At 40.5% G+C, this 18,576-nt stretch overlaps 2 protein-coding genes across 1 annotated transcript in view; both read right to left on the bottom strand.

Annotated features, from left to right (window-relative positions):
• The window catches only part of LOC140693124 (uncharacterized), an 843,637-nt gene that overhangs the window by 392,393 nt on the left and 432,668 nt on the right, over positions 1-18,576 (bottom strand).
• LOC140693128 (uncharacterized) overlaps positions 7,631-18,576 on the bottom strand; it is a 38,317-nt gene continuing 27,371 nt past the window's right edge. Inside the window, exons 8-11 of the mRNA XM_072957199.1 lie at positions 18,116-18,239; positions 13,485-13,544; positions 12,830-12,950; positions 7,631-7,728 (exon numbers count right to left, since the gene is read on the bottom strand). The gene's annotated coding sequence lies outside the window, so the exon portion shown is untranslated. The remainder of the gene's footprint in view (positions 7,729-12,829; positions 12,951-13,484; positions 13,545-18,115; positions 18,240-18,576) is intronic.

The raw sequence follows: 18,576 nt of genomic DNA, 5'->3' as shown, positions 1-18,576 counted from the left end.
CCTTCAGTAACAGATTGTAAAACTTCTTATACCACTTAGCTGATCTGTTCTGCCTTTACTTTTGACGTATTTTCTTGTTAATGAATTAGTACTACTTTACAGTGATCTATATGTTTATCTGATCAAGTGTTCTGAAATCTTTCAAAAAGCTCCCCAAATATAAAATTCTAATTAATTAAATAAAAATTAATTTAATTAATTAAAATTCTTTTAATCTCCAGTTAAGTTTGGGATGCTACAGAAGGCCCCTGAAACATCCCAAAGAGAGATTTTTAACTATAAAGTTTCATTTGGCATTTTAAATAACATGGAATTGTCAAATGAATCATAAATCTTCTAAGGTTATATTGAATGAGACAATATTATTAATATAGATATTGTAGAAATTATATGGACTCCCTAAAATTCTGGTATATCTGAAATGTTACCAGTGATAATTATGGGTATAGTGAACAGATTTCTTCATTGATTATAGTGTAACGGTGTTTAACCATGCTTTTAAATTTTTGTCATTTATAGACAGTTAATTGTTTTCTTCTGATGGTTTTGCAAAATGCTTTCTCTTCAAGGAGATTTACTGATTCCTAATAAATTTCACACTATAGCACTGAACTAAACTGGGTAAGACATTTTAAAGTTCTAATGAAAACTCTCATTAAAAGAATTAGTTACAAGGGACTGATTAACCTGCTGAATATGGTTATAATTTTTGATATTGTTTGAAATACTACTGGCTTTTAACCTGTTTCCCAGACGTAAAGAATCTCTTCTCCTTAAGCTAGTTATGGTTCACAGCAATTTGATAAATTATACCTATGTAATCACACTTGGAACACTTATCTTTTCTCTCTATTTGATCCCTCAAGAGACTAAAAACACTTAGGTTCCCAGTGGCTCTATCAAACAAATTAGGGAGATCATCTCCTAACAGATATAGGAGTATAAAGATATTTTAAGGATTTTAAAGAGAAAAGAATTTACCTAAATCTGTAAGGCAGAAACCCATGAAAAGCCTTGACGTGTCTTTCTTGGCCTTAGCAAACCTTAACATTCTACCCTGAGACTCCGTATTAAAACTTCCAACACAGCCAATTTAAAAAAGCCTATATGATCAAATAATCAGACTTAACTTGTAAAAAATTAATCTTGATTTGGCTATATTTGAGAAAACTGAGGGTAACTTAAGAGAGAAAATAAATTATATTTTACTGGATATTAAATTCTAGTTTTGTTAATTGAGGTCCATATTTACTAAGACACTTCCCAGATTATTCCTTGCTGTCATGTCACATTACTGTACGGTTTAATTGAATTATGAAAAGGATACTCTAGGTTTGTTTCTGAAGCTCAGAAATCTATCCTTGGGTAAAGTTCCAATGCCCCATGACCTGCAGCCAGGGGATTATACATACTGCAACAGGCATGACTTAAAGAACTGTCTCCAACCTGAATGGAAGGACCCTTTTTCAGGTACTCTTTACCAGACCATACACACCAAAGCTGAAGGAAACGGAGTCTCCGATTCATTTCCTATCTGAAACATCCCCTGCACTGCACTGGCCTATCGAGTGCTGCTCACCTTAAAACAATGCCCAAATGGAGAAAAAGCTACCAGACCAGGATGAGAAGAAGACGACATCTGAGCTAGACAGCTGACCCAAGACACCGGACCAGGACTGTATACCAATTACTTTGATAATTTCTCCAACCTTTGATTATGATCTACTCCACTTGTTAAGTTTATGATAAATTACCTATGTCTAGTACTTCTGTGTTACCTTGGTGGGTTTCCCTACTCCAAGGCTCTAATTAGATAGCCCTCAGAAACGTTATTCTAAAAAGAATTTATAGTTCTGTTTAGGCCACTGTTGATCTTACAAGGTGGGAGATTTCAACTGGCCAATTAATACCTGCTCTGACCCTGACCATAAATATGAACTTTCTCATAGGATCAAACTCAGAAACACAAGCAAAATTTTAACCCAAAAATACAACTTCTCGACTATTAAATTCTTACTCGTGACTTTATTAACGTTACTAGCTGTATTACTTATATCCTGTCTATTTTATAAAATTGTTGTCTGTTACATTTCCCAATGTGTAACTAGGCCCACAAGATTGATGATGGCTAAACATCTTGAAGAAACAGATAAAATTTATAACCCTGAATAAAATAAATATAATAGTGTGATTCTATTTATGGGAATGAGCAAAGATGGGTAAACACTTCCTGGATCATAATAGAGTAGTAAGACAGGTGATCCAGAGAACTTTTAGTATCAACAGGGTCTGACAAAAAAAAACTTACACCTTGAATGGCAACTTAGAAGATTCTTCACCTGAACTAGGAATGAGCCATCCTAGCACCGTGGGACAAAATTGGTCATGAAAGTTCTCTCAAAATATTGGTCAAATTTAGGACCAAGTGGGAGCACTGTGAATGAAAATACTACAATGTGCATGAAAATACTGCAACCATGACAGTAAACAAAGAATGCTGAATCCGAGTCATCAGCGGCTGCTGCCAACCCCCAGCGAGTACATGCCTACAGCCCGGCCTCTCAGCCACTCACAGTGGTGCCCTCTGAGCAGACTCAGAGTAAGAAAGGACAGGATACTGGCCCTAGATAGCCAGGGGCTTGCCAAAGGAATGAATTCAATGACTCAAATGTTTGCTTCTCACCATACATAGAAAAGCAGTAAATACTTGAACTTCAGATATCTGGTTTTCTTTAGATAACAAGCAATATTTTATTGTTCCAATTACCTGGTCTTTGTTGTAAGCTTCTATATATCCTAGCTCCTCCCCTACCTCTTGGGAGCAGTCCCTCAGAGTGATCTGAGAGGCTGTCATCCCGGCTCGAGTCCTCCAGCCAAATAAAACAAAGCCCTTAACATATAGGCTGAACGTTTATTTCAATGACGTTCCAGAATAGACACAACTCATCAATTCTGTAATGGAACACACTGAATCAGGAACCAAAGCGTGTTTTAGTCCGGAAAATCTCCGGGTTCCTATTTCTTCATGTCATTATACAATCCCTCTAGAACTCATTAATTTGCTGTCTGCTCCTCTGGCAACAAAACTCGTAGAAGACTCAACTCAGCAGAGCACCCTGCTGGGGAGAACACCCCGCAGAAGCACTGCAGGCTGCCTGCCCTCCTGCACGCTGTGCTGACCCTTGGTGTCCTCCGTGGAGACCAGGCCAACAGAGCTGTTCCTAACAGCTACAAATTCGCACACGTTAAATAAATCATTTTAGTTTATATGATATTTTACGTATATACACATCTCTGAAAACAACTTTGCAGAAGCTCAAATCTTCAACATCAATCCCCAAAGGCAAATCCGTCCCCAAGAGGAAACAAGACTTAAGACGACGCTAAGGCCTCCAAAGTCCTCTCAAGGACCGTCAACGAAACTGCCTGCAGGTCTGCAGCTGCAGGCTGTTACATGTCTGCTTTTAAAGCAACCCCTTCCTTCCCTCGGGTATTACAGTGTCCCTCTATGCCCTCCCGTCTCAGGGTAAAAGCAGCCGTTGCAGAACCTTGCAGGGAAGCACTGACAGGAGTCGACAAAGAGGATCAGAGCTAAGCTTATACTTCTGATGACACGACCTTGTCACTGTGTCACTTTACAGATGAAGATATATATAGAGAGAGGTGGGGTGATATTGCTCAAAGTCACACAGGTAATAAGTGGCAAAGTCTATAACTCTGCTCTTCCCTTCGGCGTGACGCCCCAGCTGGGACGCCCACAGGGTTGTCTCATGCCTGCCTGAACAATCCTCTCCTGTGACTCATAGCCCACCACAGTGTCTGACCCTAGCCTGCCTTTTCAGCATCTATTTCCTCCAGTCTCTGAGGAACAAGGCCGTTTGGGCCACTGTATGACTTCCGGCTCCCGGAAACATCAGTGCTCATGCTGGTCTTGCCTGTGCATCCGGCCCGCTGCTCAGAGGCTCTTCCTCCCCTGCAGGAGGACGTTTCCAGTCCCTGCAGGGACACCTCCTCAGGGGAGCCCTCTTCTCACTCTCAGCACGGCAGGGCCACATCCCGAGCTGCCCCATTAGGACAGTGTGCGCCCAGGTCTGTTAATCAGACCAGCAGCATCAGAGCTAGGGATTATGCCCGGGCTACCCTGCAAAACTACTGCCCGCCACACAGCCCCCAGCCAGCAGGTCACCTGGAAGTCACAGCAAGTGCCCCACCCAATCCAGAAGCCTCTTCATTTGCCAGCATCGCTGATGACTGGTTTCCAAACTTTGGTCAGTTTCGCACAAAACAGCACCTTCAACTGTGAAGCAGAGGGTTTCGCTTCTGCTCCCCATCCTTACTGGTAATGTCAAGGAAAACAAAGAGGCCTTTTCTCAACACTTTTATAATGACACCCTCCCACCCACAATACTCATATGCTCAAGAGCTTTGGATCCAAGTGATTTTCTTTCCCTTATGATAAGCAGCTCAAAACACTGCGGGATTCCTTCTATTTAGAGGGTATTTGTACTCAGTTTATCGGCTTTAATCTGTTTTTGTCTCTCTTCAATATCCCTAGCAGTTGCCACCTCTTACTCCCTTCAGCAGCCTCCCTCCCAACATCTACTCTAGGAAATCAGCTGTGATGAGGGGCCCTGGGGCAGTCACAGACGATGCAACTAAGGCAAAGAGAGGGTCCATAATTTGCCCGAGAAGATCAGTTTCAACCCCCAACAATGTGTGTCACGTCCCTGTGTTTAACTCTTATGCTAAGCAAGATAACTTTTTGTAGATTATGGTTATAAACAGATGAGGTATAAAAATACATACAAGGACACACATCTACTCTAAGATGCTCACTAACTCCACTATTTTGTTTCTACTTATTTCTATTAAAAAATATTAAGAACCTCTGCAGTCAGTATAGCAAAATGTTACTGGGCTTTAAATCCAGAATATAGAGGTGTTAAATCTGTCATTACTCATACTTATTTGTATGTTCACAATACAAAATTATTTGAAAGTCCCTCTCACCTCCCCCTACTCACTACTGGCTCTCACCTGAGCTCCCAGACCACACATCTAACAACCTTTCACTTTACCCACAGCTGAACTCATCAGTTTTCCGCAGAACTCCCTCTGCAGCTTTCCCTCCTCAGAGCACAGAAGGACCATCATTTACCTCATTAATCCACCCAGAAACCTGGGCCTTACTCCATCCTGCATTCACAGCCAGCCTTCATCCTTTCCTTTTTACCATCTAAACATGCCTTCAATATGTTCGCTTTTAAACACTGACCGTCCCACCGCTCAAGTGGAAGCCACCAACACTGCCCACCTGGACTCACGAGTCTCCTAAGTGGCCCCACAGCCGCTCTCCCCTACTTGAGACAAATGGGACTGTGCCACTCCCGCGCTTTTTGGACTCTTTTAAGACCCACTCTTCTTAGAAGAAACTCCAAGTTCTTCACCAGGTGAAAGTCTTTGCCATGAAATTGTCACCTCAGGGAGGGCAGGACCCGCCCTCTCCCCTCGGCCCCGCCCTCTGGCAGAGCATCAGCTTGGGAGGACCTGCTGAGCTACACCAACCTGTATTCTAAACCTGGTCTGAGTTCTTAGCAAACTGCTTCACTTATCCATACAATTCCAAGGTAAATTAGAAAGATTTTAGATGTTGAGCTAGACTATTGATTTTGGGATTTTGCACTAGCAACCTGCAAGGACATGTTCTAAAGATTCTGTCTTCTTAAAACCACACCCAGGTTAAAGAAGTATTTGTGGAATGTCTTCGGAGGAAAAGGGACTGTACTTTTACAGGCTTTATGTTTTATAACATGAACAACCCAGACAGGGTCACAAATGGAACCGCCTCACAAGTGACAGAAGACAGGTGAGAGGCACAAAGCAACAGGTTGCAAAGATGGTAAGAGTAAACATGATTCTCCAACCCCCCCAAAAAATTTTTGAAACAACCAAAAATTCTGAATTTTAAAAGTAAAAGAGTATCATATAGAGAAATGAAATAAATAATGCTCTTCATCAGGGTTTCAAGATTTCACTCCAGAGTTTTTAGCAGGCCATACTGAATCCTAGCACAGAAAAATCAAATGGACTTGTAGTGAGAAAGTTCCAGGAAAACTGCAGTAATTCCTCCACTTGTGTAAGGACATACACTCACCTGCTGAAGGTGAATGTAAACCGCATTCTGGATAAATTCGAAAGCTTCCAGGCTCCGCTTCTGGATGCCAAGGACATGGACAGCTTGGAAGCATGCTTCTAACTCAGTCATCGGCATTTTTACACTGCAGGGGAAACGGAGGCACCCAGTCAAGAGCAGAGATGTTCCTGTCGTGTCTCACAGGCCGTGCCTCGGGGATTCAGTGCCCTGCAGCAGCCCGGCCCCAGGCAAGGACCAGCAGCGTTTTCCACCCAAGCAGGAGGGGCACTGTGCTTGAGAAAGCCCATCTCCGATGGGGGCAAGAGGGGCTGGTGGGGTTCAGTGAACCTATAAATGCCCACAGAAATATGCCTGCATTCATTCAAGTGATGCAAACAACTGTAGCAGGCTATTTAACAAAATTTCAATTGTCAGTGGAAATTTTGCCATTCCTTTCCGCTTGTCCCCTGCACTCTGAGACAGGCTTAGGCTCTCTTACACCTGCAGCTCTGTGCAATAGTTGTGAAGTCATTTTACTTTACAGATACCACGGTTCTGCCCAGGGTGATATCCAGCCCAGAGAGGTGGCCCAGGCCAATTTAAAGCTATGTGGCTTGCGTGCAGGGACAATTACAGGAGCTGGTTCCGGAGCCAGGCCCCTCCCCACCTCTGCTCCCCTCTCTCCCGAGGCCCCACTGCCAAGCACTCAGGCTCCGTGATCTTATGTCCTACTCTTCTACTCTACTCCAAACCCTTTTCCTTTTCTTTTTTTTCCCTAATTATTCCCAGCTGGAGTGATTTTTCAATCTCAATATCTGAAAAAATTCCTGCAGCCGAAAAAGAGGTCTCCAGAGGTCAATGCCCATATGCTGGTTCCTGAAGAGAGCCCCTGGCTACGGGGACCCTCACCAACACTCACGGGGCATCAGAGATGTTGCAGGGTCGGCCACCCCCTACAAGAGTTTGCTGTCACCCCAATGCCTGCACAGCATCCCTGCTCACAAAATATAGTTGGTACACTTATCGGTTATTAAGAAGCAAAAATACAAAATTGCTCATATTTCTTACTAATATTATCTATGAAGCTGGAAACGGAATTGTAATAAAATGTAACAGTTTTTACCCTATGTTAAATCTGTTCCTTTGAGTTTAAACCTGTGCCCTGTTTCCTAGGCTCAGACTTGGTAGCTCTGCACCATTTGAAAAAGAAAGTTGCCTTTAGCCTGAAATCTGCAGGAAAGCCTATTCTCCTGGCCCTGATCTTTAAAAATGTTAGCTCATCTGCACTTCTGTAGAGATGGCAAGTTGCATAATAGAGAATAGCCTTTGTTTTTTTGGAGGTTTTACAGGGGTACCATGATTTGATCCACATGGACAGCTGCAAGAACAACGGATTCAAAGGACAAACAATTCATAAAGCAAGAAGTATGCAACAACCAACCACAACCCCCCCCTTTTTAGTATAAAAGGAGACTGAATTCTTACTTGGGGAAGATAGTTCTCCAGGACATCAGTCTGCCGTCTTCTGGGTCTGCCAGCATTGCAAGTGAAGTCACTATTCCTTGCTCCAACACCTCATCTCCCGGTTTATTGGCCTGTCATGCGGCGAGCAGAACGAGTTTGGACTCGGTAACAAAATGACTGCATTGGAGGTAGTATGTCTCCAAAGTTTCCTCGTTTCCAATATGTAACATGCACATCATTTATGATCTAGTGCAAATAATTCATCAAAGACAACCACAAAAAGAAACTATACTCACCTAGCTATCAACACTGAAGTCACAACCTGTCAATTTTATATGATGTTGAACAACACAATGGAAAAACCTAACATAGGGAGTTGATTCCACGGAAATAAAATTATTCCTACTCCTTCAATACTTTTTCTTTTCTTTTCTATTTTCTTTTGTTTTGCTTATTGAAAGGAAAATAAAAGTCAAGTCATTTTATTTCACGTATTTTTGTTATAGTTACATTCTTTAAATACTACAAAGAGATTTAAACTGCAAAAAAAATTGTTCATATATTAGTATAAGGATATATACACAATCAATGGGGATTAGGAAAGGAATGGACATTTACTAAAAATCCACTGCAATCTTGTCTTTTACAAGCATATCCTGGAATATAAGCTGTATGATCCAGGGGGCCCCATCCCCATTCTCACTGTTGAGTCCCTTAGCAATCAACTACTAAGGCACCAGCATAGAACCATGTGATCAGTATTTTAGGAATAAATTAGGGAATTAGCACATTCAATTCTAAAACAAAAACCCTAAAATAAATACTGAACTTATTTACAGATAAAGAAAATTGGAACCAAAAAAGTAGTTATTTCCCCAAGGTCACAAAGCTAATAACTGGTAAAGACAAGATTTGAACTCATCTGCCTGATTCTAAAAACTAAGGTGGAAATCCCATTCGACTGGGGAGGGTCCAGCAGCGGAGCCTATCACCCTATCTTTGTTCAGATCTAGCCTTAGACAGCCTGAGACAGCACCCCATTCCTATGGAACTTGATGGCAAATGATAACAATAAGTATTTTATATCCAGTAGTTTGTTAGGTCTCATTTATATAAAGTGTCAGCAGGTCAGCAGAAAAACTCTGGAAAATATGAGTGGGTCCAGAGCTTTCTGCTGATTAGTAACTCAGTCTCTCAGGACATAGTGACCTTCCCATGAGAGGCCTCATGGACATAAACTAAAGGCAGCTGAGCAATGAAAACTAACAAGAACCTGGAACTCAAGCAAGAAGGTTCCCTGCCATCCCCCACCCAGTTGCCTCTTCACCCGCATGGACACGATGGCAGGAGACCCAGATTCTTGTCCAAGTTACATCATCATGGATTCTCATCCATAATAATGTATGACTCTATGCCGCCTTATGTCCATTAAAACTCAAATATGATAACACCAATATCTCAGCAGAATATCTATGTCTCCACTTCCTGTCTTCTAATAGGAGAATATTTTTATGGACAAAAAGCAGAAATCCAATTTAAAAAACCATGCACGAAGCCAGGTGAAATTCTGCTTAAGAGACTGCTCTCACGCTGAGTAAATGAAAACTCAGAAAAAGTGGCCCTTCTCCCTCAGCAAATGGGAGGTAGCCTGATGTGTGTGTGTGTGTGTGTGCACGTGTGTGTGTGTGTAAATCAAATACAATGAATTCTGGGATGTGTACAGTTTTTTTAAGTCACTGTCATTTCATGGGAATGAGCCAACATTTAAATAATTTGAATCTAGTGTTCTGAGAGAGTCTCGGGCTCTTGGTGGAGGAGGTGAAAGGGGAGAGTGAAGGAGGAAAGAGGTACATGAAGCAAAGAAGTAAGAATACTGCCAGGGAAAGGCAAGACGTTAGTTTTGTTCTTCCTTGCACCACATACAAATTAGGGACTCGCTTTCTGCTGATGACTTATCGAGCACTGAGTTGCAGGAGAAGAGGGGACAGCTCATTGCTCACTGAGCTTGTGACTGTACGTGGCATCTTATAGACACAAATCATTTACCCTGATCAAACACTCTAGCAGCAGGCTGTAATTCTTCTGTTTTGAGAGACAACAAAGCAGGAGTTCAAACAGGATGCATAACTTGACAAAAGTCAGAGGTCCAGTAAACTAAAGAGGATTAATTCAAACTCAGATCTGAATGCAGAGTCTGATCTTCCCACTCCCAGGACTGGAAAATCCTTAACACAGGCTCCCCAGCTCCCCTGCATTGTTCCTGGCACCAAGCATTTGCCATGGCAATGGTCACCATTTCTCACAGACACAGCGCTCTGTGCAGCAAATGACCTTGATCAGACCTTGATCATCTACCTGCCACGCCCACCAGGCTTCACCATACAGGCAGGAAAGCTGGCTTTCAAGTGCATACAAAGCCATTCCTTGTCTAACCTGGGCTCTTCTGTGGTTTCTCCAGCCTAAAGGCAGCCATGAAACTGCTCACAGTTTGTACATGAGCCACACTACCTCTCTCCATCTGTCTCCCCACCTATACTACTTAGCTATGAACATTTTGAGAATCTTCGACACAAATTTTTAAAAACAAAAAAGAAAGGATTCTGGAACAACTACTTAATACTTACAATTTTAAATGACAAATTACAAAGTGAGTATTTACAAACCGAATCTTCCTTTCTAAATTTCAGTTTTAAGCGTTTAAAAATATAATAGCAAAAAATTTTCACTTACAAAATTGACAAAAACATAAACAATAATCTGGAATAAGTTAAAAAATAATGCCCATGTTCTAAATGGAGAAACTTCAGGGCTGTACTGAGGGGTAAAGTAAGAGGTGAGAATGTAGAGACATCAACAAATTGCATGGAGGAAAGCAGTTTTGTAAAGATGTAAGTTCTCATCAGAATAATTCAAAACTTACTGAAAACTCCCATGACAACTCCAATCTGATTTTTTTTTAACTTGAACAAAATATTTTGGAATTCTTCAGGAATAATAAAATCATAATACTAGACAAGAAAATTTGGGATGGAAGAAAAGAATGAAAAAAAATTCAGACTGCCAATTATTAAATAAATTTTTACAATATGTAAGTTATGGTGCTGGAGTAAGAAAGGCAGATTGACAGAAGGGAACCATGAGCTCAAAAAGAGACTCTAGTGTACATAAGTATTTTGTAAAGGTGGGATTTCAAATCAAAGAGAAAAGTATGACTTCAGTAATTGTCCTGAGACAATCAGACAATCACCTAGAAAGAATAAATACTATTCCTCTCATAAGGACCACAAGATAATTTACAGACAGTGATGTAAATATAAAAAAGGACTAATAACAGCAAATACAACACTTTGTTCTTATTAACTCAACTTACCCTTACATTAACAAGTACTATTATCATCTCCATCTTAGAGATTAAAAAAAACCTACAGAGGAGATTTATTCCAGTATAAGAAATTATTTTTAAGAATAATTTCAAAGATAAAACACATAAGGAATACATTTATTATCATAAGAATATTTTGAGACACTACCAAAATTAAAATCCTCCCAAACAAAATGAAAGGCAAGAAATGACAAGAAAAAGCTCTGTGATACATGTTGTTGAAGACAAGAAGTTAATGTTCATAACATACAAAGAGCTGTCACAAACCAACAAGAAGCTCCCCCACTTAAATGTGTGCAAAGGATAAAAGGAATCATTCATTTTAAAAAAGTCAAATGGCTAATGAGTGAAAAATGCTCAATACCTCACTGGTCATCAAATGCAAACTAAAACAATGAAAAAGCACTTTTGCTCATCATATTGGCAAATATTTTTAAAAGATATTCTATCTAGTGTCCATCTGTGGGAGAAGAAACCATGAGCGACATTTTCAGAGGACGACATGTCAATGGATATGTAAACTCTGAAAAACGTACGTACACACTGACTCAACACCACTTCTACGAATCGTTTCCTCTAGGAAAAAACAAATTTAGTCCAAAAAGATGTACCCATCAGGGCATTTACACAGCACTGTTTACAATGGTGGGAAGAAAAACTGAAGTGAAATCATATCCAGCAATAGAGAATTGGTTACATAAGTAATTGTGCATCTTTTCATTCCCCTATGGAAGGAATTTCTAGAGTTACTTGAATGGAGTCTGTGATGAATGTAAATGTCATATCCAGGGACTAAATTTCCAGAAGCCTTAACTAAAGGAATACTCATAAAAGATCACAGGAATGTCTGTACAAGAAGGATGCCAGTCAAATATCCTTTCTGACAGTGGAAAATGGAGAAAATTTAACTGTCCACCATCAAGACAATGATGCGTTAAATCACGACGAGCTGCGAGCAATGAGGGAGCCGGCATTTCGCCGTGGTCCAGGGCCTTGTCCACAGCATTCTCTCACCAAAGGTGTGCGTGGGAAAGAGACCACACCCGCAAATCAGGAGACCCCTCCACTCTATCTGAAAGGACCGGGTGAGTCTGGAGTGGGAGGACGTCTATGATATACACCTGAGTGATTAAAGCGAGCTGCAGAAAAACATATAGTATGGTCTCATTTTTAAATAAAGCATATATACACACACGTATACATGGTATTCTCATATGTGTGTATATATGTATGTCATAGGCATAAAGGTCATGAAACATATATATCAAATTTTCAACAGTTTTTACTCTTCGGAAATAAGGGGAAGGGTGGTAGGGCCTTCCTCTACCACCACAGTTCTCTTTTCAGTATTTCAGTTAAGTATACTTGGAATTTAAAAGTTTATTTAAGTCCGAAGTAAAATGGACAATGCCTCCACAAGACAGAATGCTATACTGGTCATCAAAAATCATGCCAGAGGAGATAGAATATTGTAGAAAAACATATAAAAAGCCGAATGGAAAATGGAGGTGTCCACACAGTAAACAGTCACAGAGTGCTCTCTGGTTTTTTATGACAGAGGTGATCCACACTGATGAAAATATACGTTAACGTGTTAATTATTATCTTTGAATAGCGGGACAAGGATAGCCTTTTTTGCCCCCTTTTTCAGAGATATTATTTTAAATGCACATTCTTTTTCATCTGAAAAAAAGCATTTTTAGGTGTGTAGTACTATGCATTGGAGAATAATACAAGAATACTTAGAGAAACAAGTAACTAGGAGACAAAGCAGCAGCATCACACAATGTAGGACGGGCGATCCTGATTAACACCACGCAGTTACATAAGGACCCACAAAGTGAGAGCACCTGCTGTAACAGGGCGTGGCCCCCTTCTATTTGTCAGCAGTGTCTTCAGGGCTGAGGCAGTTCTGAGCACGGCCAGTGTCAGTGCTGGTGTCTGGATGGATGCCACTGGAGGTGAAGGCACCTGCAAGCCGAGAGGAAGAACAGAAATCATCCTCTGCCTTTTCTGTCTTGTTTCTTTGTTACTTTAAAAGAGAGCCATATATAAGATAAACCGTGTATCTCCCCAAATGAAATTTCAGTAATGAAACCGTTTTTAAAGACTTCACAGCTTATATTCTGCCTATAACTGTCTTTTCAACAAAGATCATATTTATTAAATGTTAATTAACTCAGTTAATTAACTCCCTGTTGAAACATTCTAGTAAAGAGCATGAACTGCAGTATGTAAAAGAACCACACCTGCAGTGACTAGCTCAGCTGTCTTGACGGCAGTGCAGTCAGCCCCCACCATCCCGTGGCCCTGAGCTCCTGATGCTGGTAAGAGATTACGCTGCCGCCTCAGATGGAGAGAAACGGTGAAAGCATTTCTTGAACCCTACAGCACTGACAAAACATAACTGACAAATCCCAGGCCCCTTTGAGGCTCTCATTTTCTGTTTCTGGCCAACCCCCATCAATGAGCAGAACCACCCAATCCCCGAGCCATGGGACTCACGTGGGAAGCAGTTTTGGAGAAATTTCCAGGTATAGAATGTAACCAACTATACATAGAACTCTGAAAAAAGAAAAGATGCCATACTCTGATTTTGGAAGACACTCAAAATATTCTCCTAAGCCTTAGTAGCTGGAAAGGCTGGGCTTCTCCTAAGTCACTTATTTATTTCACAGCCAGTAAGCATCTCCCTCAAATCCTGCTTCCCTGTGTCTGCTGGGAGCTTGAAACACACTGCTGCTGTCGATCTTATAAGTCACATGGCAGAGGCATGTGTCTCACGCCTGCAACCCTCACACAGGCTCGCCTCCTAGCCTCACTGTCTGAACTGGGCCCCATTTTCTCACCTGTTTATTTGGTATCTGTTCTTCTGTAAGCTACCTGAAATGCGTTTTGGAACATGTCAGAAGAAGCAGTGGGTTGAGAAATGGACAGATTGAGAGGTGAGAGATGGGCAGACAGAGAGAGAGACTCCAAGAAAAGGGGAACAAATAAAATTTCCTATGCAAAACCCTCTTCTAATCAGGGAAGGAAACCACCACGGAAAAGTGTGAAGAGGCAGGTAGCTTAGGACTGTTTCCTGGATTCCATGAAAAGTAACACCAAGAGATGAGAGGGTAGAACTTTAATAGTAAAAGAAAAAAAGCACGCATGCTTGAAAAATATATCTACAATATGTACTTTCTAAAGAATAGACTGAAATCAGCAGGACCCAATAACACTATACTTGGGTATTTACAGAAGTGAGAATCCCATCTCCAAACCACAAGGCATCCCTTCAGAGCACTGACAGTCTACATGGGGCGGTCATAAAGCCATCACCGCAAAAGCTATGCTACCCTGCACTTACAAGGAATGAGCAGCTGTGCTCAGGCTGCCCACGCACGTCATTTACACCCCACAGCACCTCTACGGGGGGGACGCCTAGCGAGCCCCGTCTCTGCAGGACAGAAAACCAGTTCTGGAGAGGCTAAGCCGACTTACCAGTTCTCCATCTCACAGGACTGGTCTCTCCAGAGCAGGACACGAACTCGGACCCACGATTGTAACCATGGTACTACAGTGCTTTGTGTGCTGTTTGTGTGTATAATACATTTGTTTCTATCATGAAAGGTTATTTAATAAATGATCGGTTGTCTTGTCTATCTCATTAGCTCACAATCAATCTTTATACTGTTGAATTGTACTCTTTTCCCCTGAAGAAAGGAACGGAAACAGCGGGGGTCAGAAAGAGGTGGGGCTCCATTCTTTATCTGGGATCTCATCTCATTGAAGTCCCCAAACAGGGAAAAGGAGCAAATGTTCTCTTTATCTTTTAAAGAGAGGGCTCCAGTGATGGTGACTTATTCAATTACAAAATCAAGGCTGGGGAAAGGGCACATGCAGCAACTAGAGCAGTATCAGCTGTAGGAAGGTCAAAAGTGCTCATGGGAGGGCTCAGGGGGCAGCCTCATTTAATTTCAATCAATAAAACAATAACAAACTCTAAAAATACTGGCCTACAATGGATTAGCTCTTTCTTGACATCTAGCAAGTTTCCACAGCCCACATGAAACATTATCGGGAACCAGTGAAAGGAAGAGTCCACAGACAAGGAAAATCAATGCCACAGGCAGGCTGAAACCCAGGCTGGAGTTTAGGAAGAGAAAGGGCATAGTTAAGAACTGGGGAAAGGCTGGGGAAAAAAATCATCACAAGGACTCTCAAGCATCATCCAACAATCATATAATCATTCATTCAAGAGAGAGTTACTGAGGTCGTATTCTGTGCAAGATTGTACAGCGGGTGAAGCAAGAGTGCAGCGTCCATGGTGGCAGCAAGTTGCGGGGCTCAAATACACTTCTGATCCCAGTACCTTGCACACTTGTCCTCAATATAAAGGCAAAGATAATTAAAGTAAAATAATACTCTGTAAACTCAAAGCATTGTTGAAAAAAAAAGTTAAAGAAGACCTAAATACCAGGACAGACACTCCACACACATTCCCCTATCAAAAGAAAGTGCTCTTGGAATGGCAGTGCTCCCCAGAGCGATCCGTATATTTAACGTGGTCTCGATCACAATCCCAGCGGGCTCCTCTGCAGAAACTGACTATCTGCTGCTACAATTCATATGGGAATTCGAGGATCTCAGTAATCTATACGTACTTGAAAAAGAAAAATTTGAGAGGACTTATAATTCTCAATTTCAAACCTTACAACTGTATCTCCAGGTGAGATTAGAGGCCATTGTGAAGTTATTACTGTGTTAATCCTTATTTACTAAATTCTCTACAATGAATATTACTGTTACAATAAGAAAAATAAAAAGTAAGTTATCCTTTAAAACATGCACACCGATTCATTCATTGGGAAAAAATTATTCTATCAATTAAGAGATAAATATCTATTGAAAAAGGACAACTTAAAAACAAGAGTGCATTTGCATTTTTCATAAATTGAAAACTGAAAAGCACAAAGACGTCAAGTTTCTAGGGAGACCAATGCAACATATTAATAGTTATTTTCAGAAATTCTAATTTAACAATGAAAACTCTGGAAAGGGAAAATCGTGACTGAGAGCCAACTGCAAACACATGGAGAGCAAAGGCCTAGAAATCACAGTTCCTTTAACTCTGCTCCTAACACAATAGGAGAGGAAATTCCTCACTGAGGGGACAGTGGAATCCCATGCATAAGACAGGATACACAGTACAAACTGCACTAGAATTGGGGGTGAATTTTTTAGAAGAATTCTAAAGTTACAAAATTGCTGAAAAACTATTAAAACACTGACAGAAAGATTAAAACACACAGTCATATATATTATATAGAAACATATGTAGTCTGCTCCCATGTTGCATTTAAATACAAATATATTTGTTCATTTATGGGCACTTATGACTTTATCCCTGGTAGAATATTTCAACTAAAACAAATAATCAATATAACACTCCTTTGTCAAATCTACTTGATAAGTTACTCTGCTATGTAAACATAATGTGTCTAAGATAGATCTAAAATTAGTGAAAAAGAGCTTTGTATGGCTTCTTGAACTATTCTCAAAATTCAAAGCTTAATTTTAAAACAGATCTGAACAGTAATTCTATATTACCTTTCCCGTCGTGAAATGAACAACACAGTCTGTTGTCAAAATTCTGTCCTTACAATGATTCACGAGCACCGTATCCTCACAAAACTGCTGGACAGCAAGGCACTATCCAGACACTGTGACCCAACAAATGAAACACAATGAAGACAGTGACCCTATTTTGGAGGGCTTATAGTCTGTGTCAACACCAGGGTTTTATTTGATTGGTTTGATTGGTTGGCAAAATAAAATCAATCAAGTACTTTCTTCTTTGAGCATTCTATAAGTCATGACTCTGCTGTTAGTGTCATGAGCAGGAAAGACTTAAGCATGACTTGATTAGATCAACTAGCAACAATCATCACTGGAGAGTGAGTAATAAAGAAGTTAACTGATAGCAATGCTTCTCCCTACATGAGACCTAAAATAAATCGACACTGATATCCGAAAAGAAAATGAGAATTTGAGGTCCCCAATAAGAAAAAAATCTAACAAGAAATCAAAAAAGTAAAGATTTTTTCATTAACGTTTCCTGGAAAGATTGGAGCATGGTGGTGTTGAGCTCAGATGCTAGGGAAAAACATGAGGGTCTGAATTCCCACAGCACTGGGTAGCTTTGACACTAATATGTCAGTCAAATTCTCTGCACCTCAGTCTCCGATGCATAGACTGGGGACAACAACCGCACCCATCTCCTAGAACGGTCCTAAGAATTAAGTTATTTTATATATACAAGTTTTAATAAAATACATCAGATATTAAATATTACAACAAAAGCACAAGGAAAAATGAAAACAGAGATAAATTGGAGTTCATTAAACTTTAAAACTTTGCTTCAAAAAACACCATCCAGAAAGTGAAAAAACAACACTCAGGAGAAAATTTTTTCAAATCATTTATCTGATAAGGAATTTGTGTATCAAAAAAAAAAATTCCACAGCTCAACAATAAAAAGGCAACTCAATTAAAAAATGAAAAAAGAATCTGAAAAGATATTTTTCAAGGAAAATATACAAATGGCCAATAAGCACAATGAAACGGTGTTCAATAACATTAGCTCTAAAGGAAATCAAGTCAAAACAACTAGGAGAAACCACTTCACATTCACTACAATAGGTTAAAATCAAAAAAAGATTAACAAGCACTAATGAGGACACAGAGGAAGCGGAGCCCGCAGCCATTGCTGGTGAGGATGTAACACAGCGTGACCACTTTGGAAAACATCCTGGCACGTCCTCAGAGAGTTGAACATTTGGCTTCTGAATGATCCAGCAATTCTGCTTCCTGGGCACACAAGTAAGAGAACTGAAAACAAATGTTAACATAAAAACTCCTACAGGAATATTCACCATTACTTTTCGCCATTAATTTTCAGAGCCAAAAAACAGAAACAACCCAAATGTCTATCACGTGATGAATGGGTAAACAAAGGGGCCCAGCCATACAGTGAAATATTATTCAGCAATAGCAAAGCATAGAGTACTGACCCAGGCCACAACGTGGACAAACATTGAAAACGTTACTCAGTGTGAAAGAAGTCAGTCAAAATAGACGGTTCCACTTACATGAAGTGACTCGATTTGCATGAAATGTTCAGCACAGGCAAATCCACAGAGACAGAAGAGTGGCTCCCTGGGGCTTGGGGAGGATGGGGAAGTTGATAATGTCTGCTTATGCGTACTGGGTTTCCTGTTGGGGGGAAGAAAATATTCTAAGATTGACTGGGATGCACATTTCTGGGCATAGAGTAAAATCCGCTGTACATTTTAATGGGTGATTTGTATTAAAACTGTTAAGAACAAAAGCACCTCGGATTAGTACCTTCCATAGTAAATGCAAATTGCTAACATTTATTACAGGAAGAAGAAACTGCCCTCAGCATGAAAGCAGGAGATCAGCAAATATTAGTTAACCGAAATTGGACAAGAGCATTTCACTTGAAACTGTTGCTGAGTGTACAAGAAATATTCAGACATGACAAGGAAAATCAGTTTGACATCACGAAGAAGCATTCTGCTTCAAATGC

Source organism: Vicugna pacos, unplaced genomic scaffold, assembly GCF_048564905.1.
Source record: "Vicugna pacos unplaced genomic scaffold, VicPac4 scaffold_19, whole genome shotgun sequence".
NCBI lineage: Eukaryota > Metazoa > Chordata > Mammalia > Artiodactyla > Camelidae > Vicugna > Vicugna pacos.
The sequence above is the reverse complement of the archived record's forward strand: the minus strand, read 5'-3'. Positions and strand labels throughout refer to the sequence as shown.